Here is a 17768-nt window from a genome sequence, read left to right on the forward strand (position 1 = left end):
GGGAAGATGTTTGGAGTCGATTATTACGGGCCTTAGGGTACTTGGAGGCATGTGATAAAAAAGGCCATAGTCACCATGGTCGCCTCAAGGGAAATCCTGCCTGACAAATCTGTTAGAATTCTTTGAACAAGTAACAAGCAGGATAGACAAAGGAGAATCGGTTGATGTTGTGTACTTAGATTTTCAGAAGACCTTTGATGAGGTGCTACACTTGAGGTTGCTGAACAAGCTAAGAGCCCATGGTATTACTGAGAAGATTCTAGCATAAAGTACAGCTGATTGGCAGAAGGCAAAGAATGGGAATAAAGGGAGCCTTTTCTGGTTGGCTGCTGGTAACTAGTGATGTTCTACAGGGGTCTTTGTCCGGATCAATTCTTTTTACATTATATATGTCAATAATTTAAGTGATGGGATTGATGGCTTTTTTGCAATGTTTGTAGACGATATGAAGATAGGTGGAGGGGCAGGTAGTTTAGAGGAAGTAGAGAGGCTGCAGAAGGACTCAGATTAGGAGAATGGGCAAAGAAATGGCAGATGGAATACAGTGTCAGGAAGTACATGGTCATGCACTTTGGTTGAAGAAATGAAAAGGTTGATTAGTTTCTAAATGTAGGATAGTACAAAAAAACTGAGGTGCAAAGGGACTAGGGGGTCCTTGTGTAGGATTCCCTGAAAGTTAATTTGCAGGTTGAGTCTGTGCTGAGGAAGCATTTATTTCAAGAGGACTAGAACATAAAAGCAAGGATGTAATGTTGAGACTTCATAAAGCATTAGTGAGGCCTCACTTGGGGTAATGTGAGCAGTTCTGGCCCCCCTTATCTTAGAAAGGATGTGCTGAAACTGGAGAGGGTTCAAAGGAGGTTTATGTAAATGATACTAGGATTGAATGACTTGTCATATGAAGAGTGTTTGATGGCTCTTGAATTCAGAAGGATTAGCTCATTGAAACCTGTTGAATGGTGAAAGGCCTTGATAGAGCAGATGTGAGGTGTTTCCTATGGTGGGAGAGTCTAAGACCAGAGGACACAGCCTCAGAATAGAGGGGCATCCTTTTAGAATGGAGATGAGCAGTAATTTCTGTAGCCAGAGAGTGGTGAATCTGTGGAATTCGTTGCCACAGGCAGCTGTGGAGGATAAGTCTATATGTATCTTTAAGGCAGAGGTTGATGGATTCTTGATTGGTCCGGGCATGAAGAGATACAGGGAGAAGACAGGAGATTGGGGCTGAGAGGAAAATTAGATCAGCCATGATGAAATGGTGGAGCAGAATTGATGGGCGAAATGGCCTAATTCTGCTCCTATATCTTTCGGTCTTATAATAGATTGAGGTAAGCTGCAGAGAGTTGTAAACGTAGTCAGCTCCATCATCAGTAACAACCTTTGTAGTATCCAGGACAGTTTCAAGGAGAGGTGTCTTTAAAAAAAAAAAAAAAAAAAAAAAAAAAAAAAAAAAGGCAGTGTCCATCATTAAGGACCCCCACCATCCAGATCATGCCTCGTCCTCATTGCTGCCATCAGGAAGGAGGTACAGAAACCTGAAGGTATACACTCAACAATTCAGGAACAGTTCCTTCCCTTCTGCCAACTGATTCTGAACCCATGAACACTACCTCACTATGTTTTCAATTTCTATTTTTGCACTACTTATTTAATTTAACTACACAATATTTATATAGTTTTATTCACAGCTTTTTCTCTATAATTATATATTGCACTGTACTACCGCCACAAAGACGACAAATTTCAGAACATATGCTGGTGATATTAAACTTGATTCTGATTCTAATGGGTGTCTCTTTTCATAGAGCATAGACGTGGAACACAGGGACAGGCCCTTCAGCCAAACAAATTACATGAGAAATCAGATGATGGACAGGATGCTTTGTATGGTACATCAGTGAAAGTTTGTAAGGACCCTCCAAGAGTATGCTCCAGTTGGATTTGAATTGCTTCATTATTGTCACACATACTGAGGTACAGTGCAAAGCTTGTCTTCTATAATGTTTGTTGGCACGTGGCCAAGTGGTTAAGGCGTTCGTCTGGTGATTTGAAGGTCGCTAGTTCAAGCCTTGGCTGAGGCAGTGTGTGTGCCCTTGAGCAAGGCACTTAACCACACATTGCTCTGTGACGACATCGGTGCCAAGCTGTATGGGTCCTAATGCCCTTCCCTTGGACAACATCGGTGGCGTGGAGAGGGGAGACTTGCAGCATGGGCAACTGCCAGTCTTCCATACAACCTTGCCCAGGCCTGCGCCCTGGAGACCTTCCAAGGTGCAAAGCCATGGTCTCATGAGACTAATGGATGCCTATAATGTTTATACATATCCGATCATTACCCAGTGCAACGAGGTAGTGCAAAATAAAACGGTAACAATGCAGAATATAATGTAACAGCTACGGAGAAAGTTCGGTGCAGATAAGCAATAAGGTCTATGACCATAACGAGTCAGCTGTCAGGTTAAGAGTCCACCTTGTCATTCAAGGGTGGGATAGAAACTATCCTTGAGCCTACTGTACATGCTTTCAGGCACTTTTGTACCTTCTGCCTGTTGGGAGGAGGGAGAAGAGAGAATGCTTGTGTTGGATGTTATCAAAACCTCCTTAAAGAAATGGATAATTCCCAGTGATTCCTGGGACTCATCCAGGAGGGAGGGTATAAGATTTTGGATCACTGGGCTCTTTTCCAGGGGATGTGGGACCTGTACAGAAAAGATAGATTGCACCTGAACTGGAGGGGACTAATATGCTAACGAGAAGGTTTATTGATGCTGCGTGGTGGGACTTAAACTAGAATTGCAGGGAGGATGGGAATAAAAGTGCCAGGGCTGCTCATGGAGAGGTTGTGGAGGCAGATGTTGGATTACGTTTTGGCTTTGTGGGAGAAATCAGAAAGTGGCAGTAGAGGGTTGCCTCTCTAACTGGAAGCCTGTGACTAGTGGTGTCCTGCAGGAATCAGTGCTGGGTCCTTTGATGTTTGTCATCTATATCAACGATCTGGATGATAATGTGGTGAACTGGATCAGAAGTTTGTGGATGACACTAAGATTGGGGGTGTAGCGGACAGTGAGGAAGGCCATCATGGCTTGCAGAGGGATCTGCATCAGCTGGAAAAACGGGCTGAGAAACGGCAGATGGAATTTAATGCAGACAATGTGAGGTTTTGCACTTCAGTAGGGCCAATCAGGGTAGGTCCTGCATAGTGAGTGGCAGGACTCTGAGGAGTGTGGTAGAACAAAGGAACTTAGAAATTCAAGTACATAACTCATTCCAAGTAGTATCACAGGCAGATAGGGTCATAAGAAAATGCTTTTGGAATATTGGCCTTCATAAATCAATGTACTACATACAGGAGATGGGATCAACACACACAAAGTGCCAAGGCCTTGCATCAGGGCTGTTTACTCGTTTCCTTAGATGCTACCTGACCTGCTGAGGTCCTCCAGTATTTTGTATATATGGCTTACATTTCCAGCATCTGGAGATTTTCTCTTGTTTGTGGCAGGAGGTGGGATGTTATGTTGAAGTTATATAAGACATTGCTGAAGCCTAATTTGGAGTATTCATATCTCCTATCTGCATACCTTGACTCTTGTTTTATCCCATTTAGATCAGTCCCTTCCTACCTACATCTGTGACACCTCACACGCTCTGGATCTGTTCAATGATTTCAGGTTCCCTGGCCCCCATCATATTTTTGCTATGGATGTCCAGTCCCTATACACGTCCATCCCCATTAAGAAGGCCTCAAAGATGTCCGTTTCTCTCTGGACGCCAAGCCCAACCACTTCCCCATCACCATCGCTCTCCTCCGCCTAGCTGAACTTGTCCTCACTCTAAATAATTTCTCATTTGGCTCCTCCCACTTCCTTCCATTAAAAGGTGTAGCCACGGGCATTTACATGGGCCCCAGTTGTGCCTACCTGCTTGTCGGCTACGTGGAAGAGTATGTTCTAAGCCTACACTGGTGACCGACCCGCACTTTTCCTACGCTACATTGATAACTGCATTGGCTCCAACTTCCACCCTGCCCTCAAATTCACCTGGTCCATTTCCGACACCTCCCTCCCCTTTCTCAATCTCTCTGTCTCTGGAGACAGCTTATCTACTGATCTCAATTATAAACCACGGATTCTCTCAGCTACCTGGACTATTCCTCCTCCTACCTTGTTACTTATAAAAATACCATCCCCTTTTCCAATTCCTCCATCGCTGCTGCATCTGCTCTCAGAATGAGGCTTTTCATTCTAGAACAAAGGAAATGTCCTCCTTTTTCAAAGAAAGGGGCTTCACTACCTCTACCATCCATGCTGCCCTCAACAGCATCTCTTCCATTTCACACGTCTGCTCTCACCCCATTCTCCCACCACCCTACCAGGGATAGGGTTCCTCTTGGCCTCACCTACCAGCCCAACAGCCTCTGCATTCAGCACATAACTCTCCAAAATTTCCACCGTCTCCAATGGGATCGCACCACCAAGCACATCTTCCACCCGTACCCCCCCCCCCCCCACCGGCCCCAATTTCTGCTTTCTGCAGGGATTGCTCCCTATGCGACTCCTTTTTCCATTCGTTCCTCCCCATTGATCTCCATCCTGGCACATCCTTGCAAGTGGAACAAACGCTACACCTGCCCCTACACCTCCTCCCTCACTACCATTTAGGGCTCCAAACAGTTCTTCCATGTGAGGCGACACTTCACCTGTGAGTCTGTTGGGGTCATATACTGTGCCCAATGCTCCCAGTGTGGCCGCCTGTATATCAGTGAGACCCGACGTTGATTGGGAGACTGCTTCGCTGAGCACCTACGCTCTGTCCACCAGTAAAAGCAGGATCTTCCAGTGGCCACCCATTTTAATTCCCTATTCCCATTCTGATGTGTGTATCCATGGCCTGCTCCACTGTTGTGATGAGGCCACACTTAGGCTGGAGGAACAAAACCTTGTATTCCGTTTGGGAAGTTTTCAACCTGATGACATGAACATCGATTTCTCGAACTTCCGGTAATAATGTCCCCCCGCCACCCACCACTTCACCGTTCTCCATCCCCTATTCCCACTCTCACCTTTTCTCCTTGCCCACCCATCGCCTCTCTCTGCTGCTTCAACAACCTTTTTCTTTCTTCCATGGCCTTCCGTCCTCTTCTATCAGAATCCTCCTTCTCCAGCCCTGTATCTCTTTCACCAATCAACTTCCCAGCTCCTTACTTTATTCCTTCCCCTTCAGGTTTCACCTGTCACCTTGTGTTTCTTTCTCCTCTATCCCCACCTTTAAAATCTACCCCTCAGTTTTTTTTCTCCAGTCCTGCCGAAGGGTCTTGGCCCAAGATTTCGACTGTACTTTTTTCCGTAAATGGTGCCTAGCCTGTTGAGTTCCTCCAGCATTCTGTGTGTGTTGCTTGGAGTATTGTGTGCTGTTTTTGTCACCTAATTACAGAAAAGATTAGGTTATGAAGACACGCAGTCCTCTTTTATTGTCATTTAGTAATGCATGCATTAAGAAATGATACAAGGTTGAAAGAGTACAAAGAAAATTTACAAGGATGTTGCTGGGCCTGGTGGACCTGAGTTACAAAAAAGATTGAATAGGTTAGGACTTTATTCTTTAGAATGTTGATGATTGAGAGGAGATTTTGATGGAGGTATACAAAATTATGAGGGATAAAGATAGGGTAAATGCAATCTCTGATGTTGGATGGGACTACAACCAGAGCTCAGGGGTTAAGGGTGAATGATGAATAGTTTAAGGGAAACATGAAGAAAAACTTCTTCACTCAGAAGGACGTGAGAGTGTGGAGCGAGCTGCCAAGTGGTGCATGCGAGCTCGATTTCAACATTTAAGAGAAATTTGGATAGGCACATGGATCGAGATATGGAGGACTATGGTCCCGGTGCAGGTTGATGGGAATATGCAATTTCAATGTTTTTGGCATGGACCGGATGGGCCAAAGAGCCTGCTTCTGTGCTGTACTTCTCTTTGACTCCATGACTTTATGGACCATTACAGTACATTGTGTCAGCTCACAATGTTGTGCTGAACTTTTAACGTGCTCTAAGATCAATCTAACTCTTCCCTCCTACATACTGTAGTCCTTCTTCCTCTCATCCATGTGCCTATCTAAGAGCCTTTTAAATGTCCGTAATGCATCTGCCTCTACCACCACCCCTGGCAGGGTTTTCCATGGACCCACCACTCTCTGTGTAACGATCTTACCTCTTACACTTTCCTCCAATCACCTTAACATTATGCCCCCTTGTATTTGTCATTTTCACCCTGGAGAATAGTCTGTGGCTGTTCACTTGATCTATGCTACTTACCACCTGGTACACCTCTATCAAGTCAGCTGTCATCCACCTTCAGTCCAAAGAGAATGTGTTTATTGTGGTGGCTGGCCAGTGTGTCCAACAACGAGAGGAAGCCTGAGTGGGCGAGTTTTTAAAGTGGAGAAGTCGGTGCACTGGAGCAGTTCCACTGTCTTGACCTCAGAAGATTGGGTCCAGTGGTACGAACAAGCCAAGACCGTGATAGGTATGAGACGCGCTGAATACCCTCACTTGGTTCAGCTCCACTGTTGAAGCGGTGTCGCAGGGCGTGATCATTGTCGCTAGGAAACAGCTACTTGGAGATACAGATGAGAGCCACGTGTTCGGTGGGCTCCAACGGCAACTGAGCTGCCCCCAGGATGGACATAACAAGCCCCTTCACCAGAATTGCTACCCCTCCCTGGACACCCAGGATTAGTGTAGGTTTTAGTGAAAGTGGAGGCTCGATGGCTGGTGCAGACTCATATACTCAATAACATTCCTGCGAAAAGGTCAGTTATAACACTCTCCTAAGGTTAACTTCCCAGCATTCATTGAGTGAAAATGGACATTGTTCTGTCAACAGTGAGGAAAGATGTTTATGAAAATACCACTAGTATTGATACTAATCAAGTCCACCCAAAAGGCATTGTGTGCGGAGAAATTGGGTGCGGATGTGGTTACAGTACACATTGTTGCCTCTTCATACTACCCCTGTGGTTCCTGATAAAATACAAACTTTAATCATAATTTAATCAACGATAAGCTTGAATGTGTTTAATACAAAGGCTGTTTTGAAAGGTTGGCTTTTGGGCTTGCAGGATGTAAACTGAACAGGCGATATTAAGTTGAGAGTGAAATGATCTCTGTGCAATACGTTTTCTCAACTGGGTGAGAGTGTTGTCCCACACCACTGCACCAGGCACCATGTTGCACCACTGTTGTATGAGGAAACAGAAATACAATAAAAGTTGTTGTGGGGTCACAGAAAGAGACCTTTTGGACCAACATGTTCTGAGCTAGTCCCCCTTCCCCACGTTTGGGCATATTCCACTACACTAGGGATTCCCAACCTTTTTATGTCATAGATCCCTACCATTAACCAATGAGTCCATTGTCCCCAGATTGGGAAGACTTGCTTTAAAACTTACCTAACTATGGTCAGCACGGTAGTGAAGGGGTTAGCACATTTCTTTACAGTGCTAGTGACTGTGGTTGAATTCCCACTGTTACCTGTAAGGAGTTTGTAGTTTTCCCATGACCCACCAGCCCTGGTAGTACTTTCCACACACCCACCACTATCTGTGTAAAACCTACCTCTGACCTTACTCCATATTAAAACCTTGAGAAAGAACAGTGATCTCTATAACTTATTCATATTTAAGTAAAAACATTTGTTTCAGACATTCCATCCAGAATAAACTCATGATTTTATCCCCAAATACCTGCATGGGTTTCCTCCGAGTGCTCTGGTTTCCTCCTACATTCCAAAGGCATGTGGTTGGTCAGTTCATTGGTCACATGGGTATAACTGGGTGGTGTTGGCCTGTTACTGTGCTGTATCTCTAAAGAAAAACTATCATAAAAATTATCTTTGAAAGTTATATCATCAGGTGGGATTTTTGATACCAGCAGAGGAGGTGAAAGAAAATATCTAAATGAAAACAACACTCTCAAAATGCTGGAGGAACTCAGCAAGTTAAGCAGTATCTATGGAGGTGGGTAAACAGGATGGGAACCTGCTCAGGTTGCTCAACATTTTGTGTGTGTTGCTCAAGATTTCTTGCAATCTCTTGGGATTATGAAGTTATTAAAGTTCTTTCTTACTTTTATCTTCTTTGGAATTGAAATGATTAGCTGAGACATTGGGAAGAGATGAGAGATATTCCTAAAATAGGCATCAGTGGGAATATTGCATCATATTGTATTGCATTTCTTATTTTCCCATAAATGCCTGCAATAAAATAAATCTCAGGGTAGTACATGATGACATATACGTACTTAGATTATACTTTGACTTTAATTAAACTGGTTAAGGAACTGTTGCCTTAAGATTCAGATCAAACATAAGTCGGGAATATTAAACCTGATTCTGAAAAATTTGATATTCAAGCATGGACTAAGTTTATTAATTAGATATGGCAGCTAAGACCATAAGACATAGAAGCACAATTATGCCATTCAGCCGATTGGATTTGCTTTGTCATTTGATCATGACTGATTTATTATTCATCTCAACCTCATTCCTCTGCCTTTTCCAACTCTTTAGTTTTGCTACCCTTACTAATCAAGACCCTATTGACCACTGCTTTAAATATACCCAGTGGCTTGGACTCCACAACCATCTGTGGCAATGAATTTCACAGATTCACATTCCACTGGCTAAAACAGAAATTCCTTCAGCCAGAGGTATGTCACAGTGTGAATCCCAGGAGATCAGCAATTTCTGCAAAACTCTAACCATCTTGTCTGGCATTAACAATCATTTCACAGTCAAAATCATTTGGATCACACTTCTTCCCCATTCTGGTGTTTAGTTGTGAACAACTGAACCTCTTGACCATGCTTACATGCTTTTCTGCACTGAGTTGCTGCCACATGATTAGCTGATAAGATACTTGCATTAATGACCAGGTGTACGGATGTACCTAATAAAGTGGCCACTCAGTGTCTATGTCTCCAAAATGGTCAATCTTGTTTGGCATTTGTCTCCTCAGTTCTGGGGCAATTAGGGATGGATACAAGTTGCTGATGTTTCCATCTTTCCTTCAGTGATTATGTTTAAAAATAACCTTTTCCGTTGTGAAATCACAAACAGCAAATTCAGCACAACTGTGTGCATGCCCTACAGCAGTGAAGCAAATGAATCTTGCCTTCCCCCAGCATTTAGAGCATCTACATGATGAGTTTGCTTAAGAACGTGGCAGCTATCACCAAGGATCCCTACCAGCTGGACCATGCCCTCTTCTTACCGCTATCGTCAGTCAGTTTGTACAGAGGTTGAAGACATCACCACTCAATTCAGGAACAGGTTCTTGAACTGACCTGTGCAAGCAACATTAACCCCACATCAGCCAAGGAACACTATCTGGTCCTGATCAAGGGTCTCGGCCTGAAACATCAAATGTTCATTCCTTTCCATCAGTGATGCCTGATCTGATAGGGTCCTCTGGCCCATTGTGTGGCTTCTCAAGATGTCCAGCATCTATAGAATCTATTTTTTATTATTTATTTAGTGATGCAGCATGGTAACAGGCCCTTATAACCCAAAGAGCCTGTGCTGCGCAGTCTCTTGTGTCTATGGAATGCCAGGGACCACATCTTGCACTGCCGCAGATGTGGCTATTTCACACATGGTCTCGGTTAGCACAGTCTTTTTGTTCTCATGTACAATTTGTGCATAAATTATATTCTGTTTGAGGCCTCGTGTCCATGATACTGCTGCAAGTGTTTCCTTGTACTTGTACCTCACTGTACATGTTCACATAATAATAAATGCAACTTGACTGGGCTTGACTCAGAGATGCAGAACTGTGTGAAAGTATTAGGCGTATATATAGAGCTCAGGTGCCTAAGACTTTTGCACCGTTCTCTATTTGTCAACATGGAGTGGGGAGCAAGTTTGTAAATGTGGCGAGAGTAAAGGATGCTGGGAATGGTGAGGGTGGAGCACTGCGGGAGGGGTGTGGGACACCTGGCAGGGAAGTAGTGACAGGGGCCGGGGCTGTGTGGTTACTGACACACTCAGCCCTGAGGCACCAGGCAATGACATCTGATTCCAAGCAACTGGTTTATTGATCATGATAGAATGTCTCTCTGATGCTTCCCGCAGCTTCTCTCCCTTCCCCTTTTCCCAGCCATGACTCCCCTCTCTGTGTCCCCTTCCCACTCTCAGTCCATAAAAGAAAACCATACAAGAATCAGATTTATCATCACTCACGTATGTCATGAAATTTGTTTTCTTTTTTGTGCCAGCAGTACAGTGCAAAATGTAAAATTACAATAGTACTGTGTAAAATGTTCCAGGCACCTTAGCTTTATAGAAACATAGAAAATAGGTGCAGGAGTAGGCCATTCGGCCCTTCGAGCCTGCATCGCCATTTATTATGATCATGGCTGATCATCCAACTCAGAACCCCACCCCAGCCTTCCCTCCATACCCCCTGACCCCCGTAGCCACAAGGGCCATATCTAACTCCCTCTTAAATATAACCAATGAACTGGCCTCAACTGTTTCCTGTGGCAGAGAATTCCACAGATTCACCACTCCCTGTGTGAAGAAGTTTTTCCTAATCTCGGTCCTAAAAGGCTTCCCCTCTATCCTCAAACTGTGACCCCTCGTTCTGGACTTCCCCAACATCGGATACAATCTTCCTGCATCTAGCCTGTCCAATCCCATGTGCTTAAGTCTTTTGCACAGTACTGTAGTTATAGATAAAAAAAAAAATTACCTATCCATCTGGTATTCTATAATTCAGGAAAGGAATTGATTTAGGAAATAGAACACTGCAGCACAGGCCCCATAGCCCATGATGCCATGTCAAACTTTTAATCTACTTTATGATCATTAGACCATAAGATATAGGAGCAGAATTAAACCATTTGCTGCTTTGCCATGTCATCATGGCTGATTGAAATTTCCTCTCAACCCCAATCTCCTGCCTTCTCCCTGTATCCTTTCATGTTCTGACAAATGAAGAATCTATTAACCTCTGCCTTCAATATACATGAGGAGGGTCTCCTTAGCTACCTGTGATAAAGAATTCCACAGATTCACCACTCTCTAAAGAAACTCTTCCTCAGACCTATTGGAAAAAGACACCCCTCTATTCTGAGGCTGTGTCCTCTGGTCTTAGATTCTCTCACCAGTGAAACGTCCTCTCCACATCCACTCTATCAAAGACTTTCAACATTCAACAGATTTCAATGAGGTCACCCTCATTCTTTTGAATTCTAGTGAGTACAGGACCAGAGCCGTCAAATGCTCTTCATATGAAAAGCCATTCAATCCTGGAAACATTTTTATTAACCTCCTTAGAACCCTCTCCAGTGTCATCATGTCCTTTCTAAGATAAGGGGTCCAAAACTGCTCACAATACTCCAAGCGAGGCCTCACCAGTGCTTTATAAAGTCTCAACATTACATCCTTGCTTTTATATTCTAGTCTACTTGAAATGAATGCTAACATTGCATTTGCCTTCCTCACCGCAGACTCAACTTGCAAGTTCACCTTTAGGGAATCCTGCACAGGATTCCCGAGACACTTTGCACCTTAGTTTTTGTATTTTCTCTCCATTTGGAAAGTAGTCTACTCTTTCATTTCTTCTACCAAAGTGCATGACCATGCGCTTCATGACACTGTATTCCATCTACCACTCCTTGCCTATTCTCCTAATCTGTCTAATTCCTTCTGTAGTCTCTCTACTTCCTCAACACCTGCCACTCCACTCTCTTCATATCATCTGCAAACTTTGCAGCAAAGCTATCAATTCCATCATCCAAATCATTGACATATAATGTAAAAAGAATTGGTCCCTATCCAGACCCCTGTGGAACATCACTAGTCACCGGTCGTGAACCAGAAAACGCACCCTTTAATCCCACACATTGTCACCTGCCAGTCAGCCACTGCATTATCCATGTAGAACCCTTCCTGTAGTACCATGGGCTCGTAGCTTGTTAAGCAGCCTTATGTGTGGCACCTTGTCAAAGGCTTCCTGAAAATCCAAGTATGCAACATCAACCACTTCTCTGTCTATCTGCTTGTTATTTCTTCAAACAATTCCAACAGGTTATTGAGGCAAGATTTTCTCTCACAGAAACCAGGCTGACAATGGTCTGTGTTATCATGTGCCTCCAAGTACATTGAACCTCATCCTTAATAATTGGCTCCAACATCCTTCCAGCCACTGACGTCCGACTGGCCTCAGGCACCATAGGTTTCCTTTCTTCTGCATCTCTCCCTTCTTGAAGTGTAAAGTGACATTGCAATTTTCCAGTCTTCCGGATCCATTCCAGAATCTAGTGATTCTTGAAAGATCATTACTAATGCCTCCATGATCTCTTCAGCTACCTCTTTCAGAAAACTGGGTCTACACCATCCCTCCAAGTAACTTATCAACTTTCAGACCTTTCAGTTTCCCAAGAACCTTCTCTCTAATAATGGTAACTTCTCATACCTCATGACCCCTGACACCTGAAACTTCCACTAAACCGCTCGTATCTTCCACAGTGAAGACTGATGCAAAATAATATTCAGTTTCATCTGCCATTTACTTGCCCCCATTATTACTTTTCTAGCATTGTTTTCCAGCAGTAATATCCATTCTTGCCTTTTTTTTACACCATGTATCTGAAGAAACATTTTTGGTATCGTCTTTAATATTATTGGCCAGCTTTCTTTTGTATTCCATCTTTACCTCCTAAATGACTTTATTAGTAGCCTTTTGTTGGATTTTAAAAAGCTTCCCAATCCTTGAACTTATCATTGATTTTTACTTTATTATATGCCCTCTATAGGGCTTCTATGTTGGCTTTGACTTCACATGTTAACCATGGTTGTGTCATCTTTGCATTTCTACTTCTTTGGATGTATATATCTTGTGCCTTCTAAATTGTTTCTAGAAATTCCAGCCATTGCTGCTCTGCCATCATCCCTGAAAGTGTTCTTTTCCAGTCAATTCTGGCCAGCTCCTCTCTCATGCCTATGTAATTCTCTTTACTCCATTGTAATACTGATACTTCTAACTTTAGCTTTTCCTTCTCAAACTTTAGTGTAAATTTGATCATATTACGATCACTTTCTCCAAGGGGTTCTTTTACCTTAGCTCGTTAATAAATTCTGGTTCATTGCACAACACCCAATCCAGAATAGCTGATCCCATAGTCAGCTCAACCACAAGCCACTCTAAAAACCAGCTAGAAGTTCCTCCACTTGGAATCCAGCGCCAACTGATTTTCCAAATCTACCTGCATATTGAAACACCCCCATGACTATTGTAACATTGTCCTGTTAGCATGCATTTTCTATCTCCCATTGTAATTTGTAGATCACTGCCTTACTACTGTTAGAGGGTCTGTATACACCTCCCATTAGGGTCTTTTTACCCTCGCAATTCCTTAGCTCTATCCACAATGATTCAACACCTTACGACCTTAGGTCACCTCTTTCTAATGATTTGATTTCATTTATTACCAACAGAGCAACACCGTCCCCCACTGCCTTCCCACCTGTCCTTTCGATACAACATTTATCCTTGGACATTAAACTCCCAGCTATAATCTTCTTTCAGCCATGATTCAGTGCTGCCTCAAATATCGCACCTGCCAATCTGTATCTGAGCAACAAGTTCATCTACCTCATTCTGTTTACTGCAGGCATTCAAGTATAAGATCAATCTAACACTTCCCTCCTACAAAGTCCTCCATCATTCTCAGTTGTTGCCTTATCATAGCAACCAATTTCAGGCGAAAATAACCAATGGAAAAGTGCAAGTGATGCAAACATTGGGAAATGTTTCTCCCAACCACAAACCAAATTTCAAAATACTTCTGTGGTCTATTCTGAAATACCATTCAACAGTTTACAAATCAGGTCACTTGTTTTTTTACTCTGGATGACTCAGCTGAAAGAACCTAAAGAGATTTGAGAAATTAGTTTCATTTGTCACATGTACATTGAAGAATTGAAACATGTTGGCGTAATTTGTTCTTTTTCACTTTGCGTTGTGCATTTGATGTTTTTTGAAGAGGTTTTATTTTAATTTTTTGCACTACTTATTGAACTATTTTATATATATATATATATATATATATATATATATATATATTAACTATAGTTGATAGTTTTTTTTCTCTATTATTATGTGTTGCTCTGTACGGCTGCTGCAAAGTTAACAAATTTTGACATATGCTGGTAATATTAAACCTGTTTCTGATTCCATGGTGGGTCTTTGTTTCATGGCTGCCTGTGGGAGGAGGAATAGAGTTGTATTCTGTGTATATACTTTGATAACAAGTGCAGCTTGAATCTTTGAATCTTGAATATTTAGCGAAATGCATAGTTTTGTGTCAATGAGCAACACAGTTCAACGATTGTACTGGAGAAGCCCACAAGTATCTCAATGCTTCAGGAGCCAATGTGGCATTCCCTCAACTCACTGACACCAACCCGTAAGTCTGTGGAATGTGGGAGGAAATTGGAGCACCTGGAGGAAACTCATGCCATCACAGGGAAATTGTATAAACTCCTTAAAGGCAATGGCAGGAATTGAGCTCTGATCTTCAGTGTTACACTAACTGCTATGCTGCCATGCCATCCTCATTGCTTCAGTCCATCCACGTTCAGGTCCAACCTCAATAACCTGAGGACAAAATTTTCTCAGTGCTCCAGGACAATATTAAGCCAATGCTGCTCCATCAAAGAAACTAGTATTAGCTGGATGAACTGTGCTGCTTTATCTGTGCTGCAGTGCTGTACAGAGAGACATTGATAGGATGCAGAAGTGGGCTGAGAAGTGGCAGATGGAGGTCAACCCGGACAAGTGTGAGGTGGTACCCTTTGGAAGGACAAACTCCAAGGCAGAGTACAAAGTAAATGGCAGGATACTTGGTAGTGTGGAGGAGCAGAGGGATCTGGGGTTACATGTCTGCAGATCCCTGAAAGTTGCCTCACAGGTGGATAGGGTAGTTAAGAAAGCTTATGGGGTGTTAGCTTTCATAAGTCGAGGGATAGAGTTTAAGAGTCGCAATGTAATGATGCAGCTCTATAAAACTCTGGTTAGGCCACACTTGGAGCACTGTGTCCAGTTCTGGTCGCCTCACTATAGGAAGGATATGGAAGCATTGGAAAGGGTACAGTGGAGATTTACCAGGATGCTGCCTGGTTGAGAGACTATGCATTATGATCAGAGATTAAGGGAGCTAGGGCTTTACTTTTTGGAGAGAAGGAGGATGAGAGGAGACATGATAGAGGTGTACAAGATAATAAGAGGAATAGATAGAGTGGATAGCCAGCACCTCTTCCCCAGGGCACCACTGCTCAATACAAGAGGACATGGCTTTAAGGTAAGGGGTGGGAAGTTCAAGGGGGATATAAGAGGAAGGTTTTTTACTCAAAGTGGTTGGTGCGTGGAATGCACTGTCTGAGTCAGTGGTGGAGGCAGATACACTAGTGAAGTTTAAGAGATTACTAGACAGGTATATGGAGGAATTTAGGGTGGGGGGTTATATGGGAGGCAGGGTTTGAGGGTCGGCACAACATTGTGGGCCGAAGGGCCTGTACTGTGCTGTACTATTCTGTGTTCTCTGTTCACCCTTTCAGTTACTGTATATAATAGGAGAGGAGTTGACCAACATTCATTGAAATGGAACATTAGCAGGGATGACGGTAGAACAAAAATGGCTGGAGTTTCTGGGAGCAGTTTGGAAGGCACAGGGCAGATAAATCCCAAAGAAGTATTCTAAAGACAAGATAACACAACAGCCAAAGAGAGCATAAAATCAAGAGGGATGGCATCTGATGTAGCAAAAATTAGTGGGAAGCTTGAGGATTGTAAATCTTTTCAAAACCAACAGAAGGCAACTCAAAATGGAGAGAAAAGATGAAATATGAAAGTAAGCTCGCCAGATTAGGATACAAAACGTTTTTCGGTGTGTACAGAGGAAAAGAGGCATGAGTGGATGTCAGACAGTTGAAAATGATGCTGAGGAGATAGTAACGGCAGATGAAGAAATGACAGATGAAATTAAGCATTTTGCAGCAGTTTCATTGTGGAAGTTTACCAGCAGTATGTCAGAAATTCAAGAGTGTCAGGGGACAGAAGTGAATGTATTTGCTATTACTAAGAAGAAGGTGGTTGGGAAGCTGAAACTCAAGTCACTTGAACCTGATGGACGACACCCGAGGTTATGGAAGGGGTAATTGAAGTGACAGTGGAGGCATTAGTAATAAACTTTCAAGAATAACTAGATTCTGTAATGGTTTTGGAGGACTGGATGTTTGCAAATGTCACTCCAAGATGGAAGTTATGAAGATTAAAGGAAATTTTAGGCCAGTTAGCCTGACTTTAGTAGTTGGGAAGATGTTGGAATCATTTTTAAGAATGAGGTTTTGGGGTTCTTGGAGGTATGTGAAAAAATAGAGCAAAGTCAGCTTTGTTTCTTTAGGTGAAAATCTTGCCTTACAAATCTATTGGTATTCATTGAGGAAATAATAGGCAGGGCAGACATAGGAGAGTTGATGAATGTTGTTTGCTTGGATTTTCAGAAGGCTTTGACAAGTAGCTGCACAGAGGTTGTTTAACAAAATTGTTGTTTACAGGAAAGATACTGGCATGGATAGAAGCACTGCTGTCTGGCGAGATGTAAAGAGTGGGAATAAAGGGGGCCTTTTCTGGTTGACTGCCGGCAGCTAGTGGTGTTCATAGGGGTTGATATTGGGACTACTTGTTTTCACGTTATATGTCAATGATTTGGATGACAGAATGGATGGCTTTGTGGATTTGTGGCCAAGTTTGCTGATGATACAAAGAGAGGTAGAGGGGCAGGCAGTGTTGAGGAATCAGGCAGTCTGCAGAATGACAAATTGGAAGAATGTGCGAAGAAGTAACAGATGGAATATCGTGTACGGAAGTGTATGGTCATACAGTTTGATAGAAGAAATAAAGGCATAGACTATTTTGTAAATGGGGAACAAACTCCGAAATATACAGCTGAAGTCCTTTCATGACACATTCTCCTATATTGCAACTTTTAAACAAACTAAATCTCATTTGGTAACTTATCAAATTCTTTGCAAAGATATTCAGTTCTTCCAGAAAATCAAATTCAGATTCTTGAGAATGAGAAATAAGCTGATACATCCAATCATGTTAAACCCTCTACGTCATGAAATCTTTTGTTCCCTTTGCTGGTTCTTCAATCTTGGGTGGCTCTCCATCTTGTTTCTTGGTTCAGTCACAAAATCTGCTGATGCTAGATATCCAAACAACACACACAAAATGCTGGAGGAATTCAGCAGGCCAGGCAGCATCTATAGAAAAGAGTACAGAGACGTTTCAGGCCGAGACCCAGTCCTAAAAAAGGATCTCAATCCGAAACGTCAGCTGTACACTTTTCCACAGATGCTGCCTGGCCTGCTGAGATCTTCCAGCATTTTGTGTGTGTTGTTTCTTGGTTTGTTGGATGAAATGGTGGGTCATCCACAGAAAGTCGATACACAAACCTTTCACAGAAAAACCTGACTGTATACAACAGGATTACAGTCTGTTAAATACTTAAACGCATTCTATTCTTTCTAATTCAAAATAACTCAGTATCACACTGTCATTTCCAAACATTTCTCAGTTACAACACTACTGAACATATTTCACAGACAAATTATACACTCAGAACATTAAGGGTTTTAACTCACCAAACCCCTTGGGATGATTTAACAGAACTAATTCCCGGTTTCCCAGTAGAGTGCTT

Source organism: Mobula birostris, chromosome 6 (genome assembly GCF_030028105.1).
Source record: "Mobula birostris isolate sMobBir1 chromosome 6, sMobBir1.hap1, whole genome shotgun sequence".
Lineage (NCBI taxonomy): Eukaryota > Metazoa > Chordata > Chondrichthyes > Myliobatiformes > Myliobatidae > Mobula > Mobula birostris.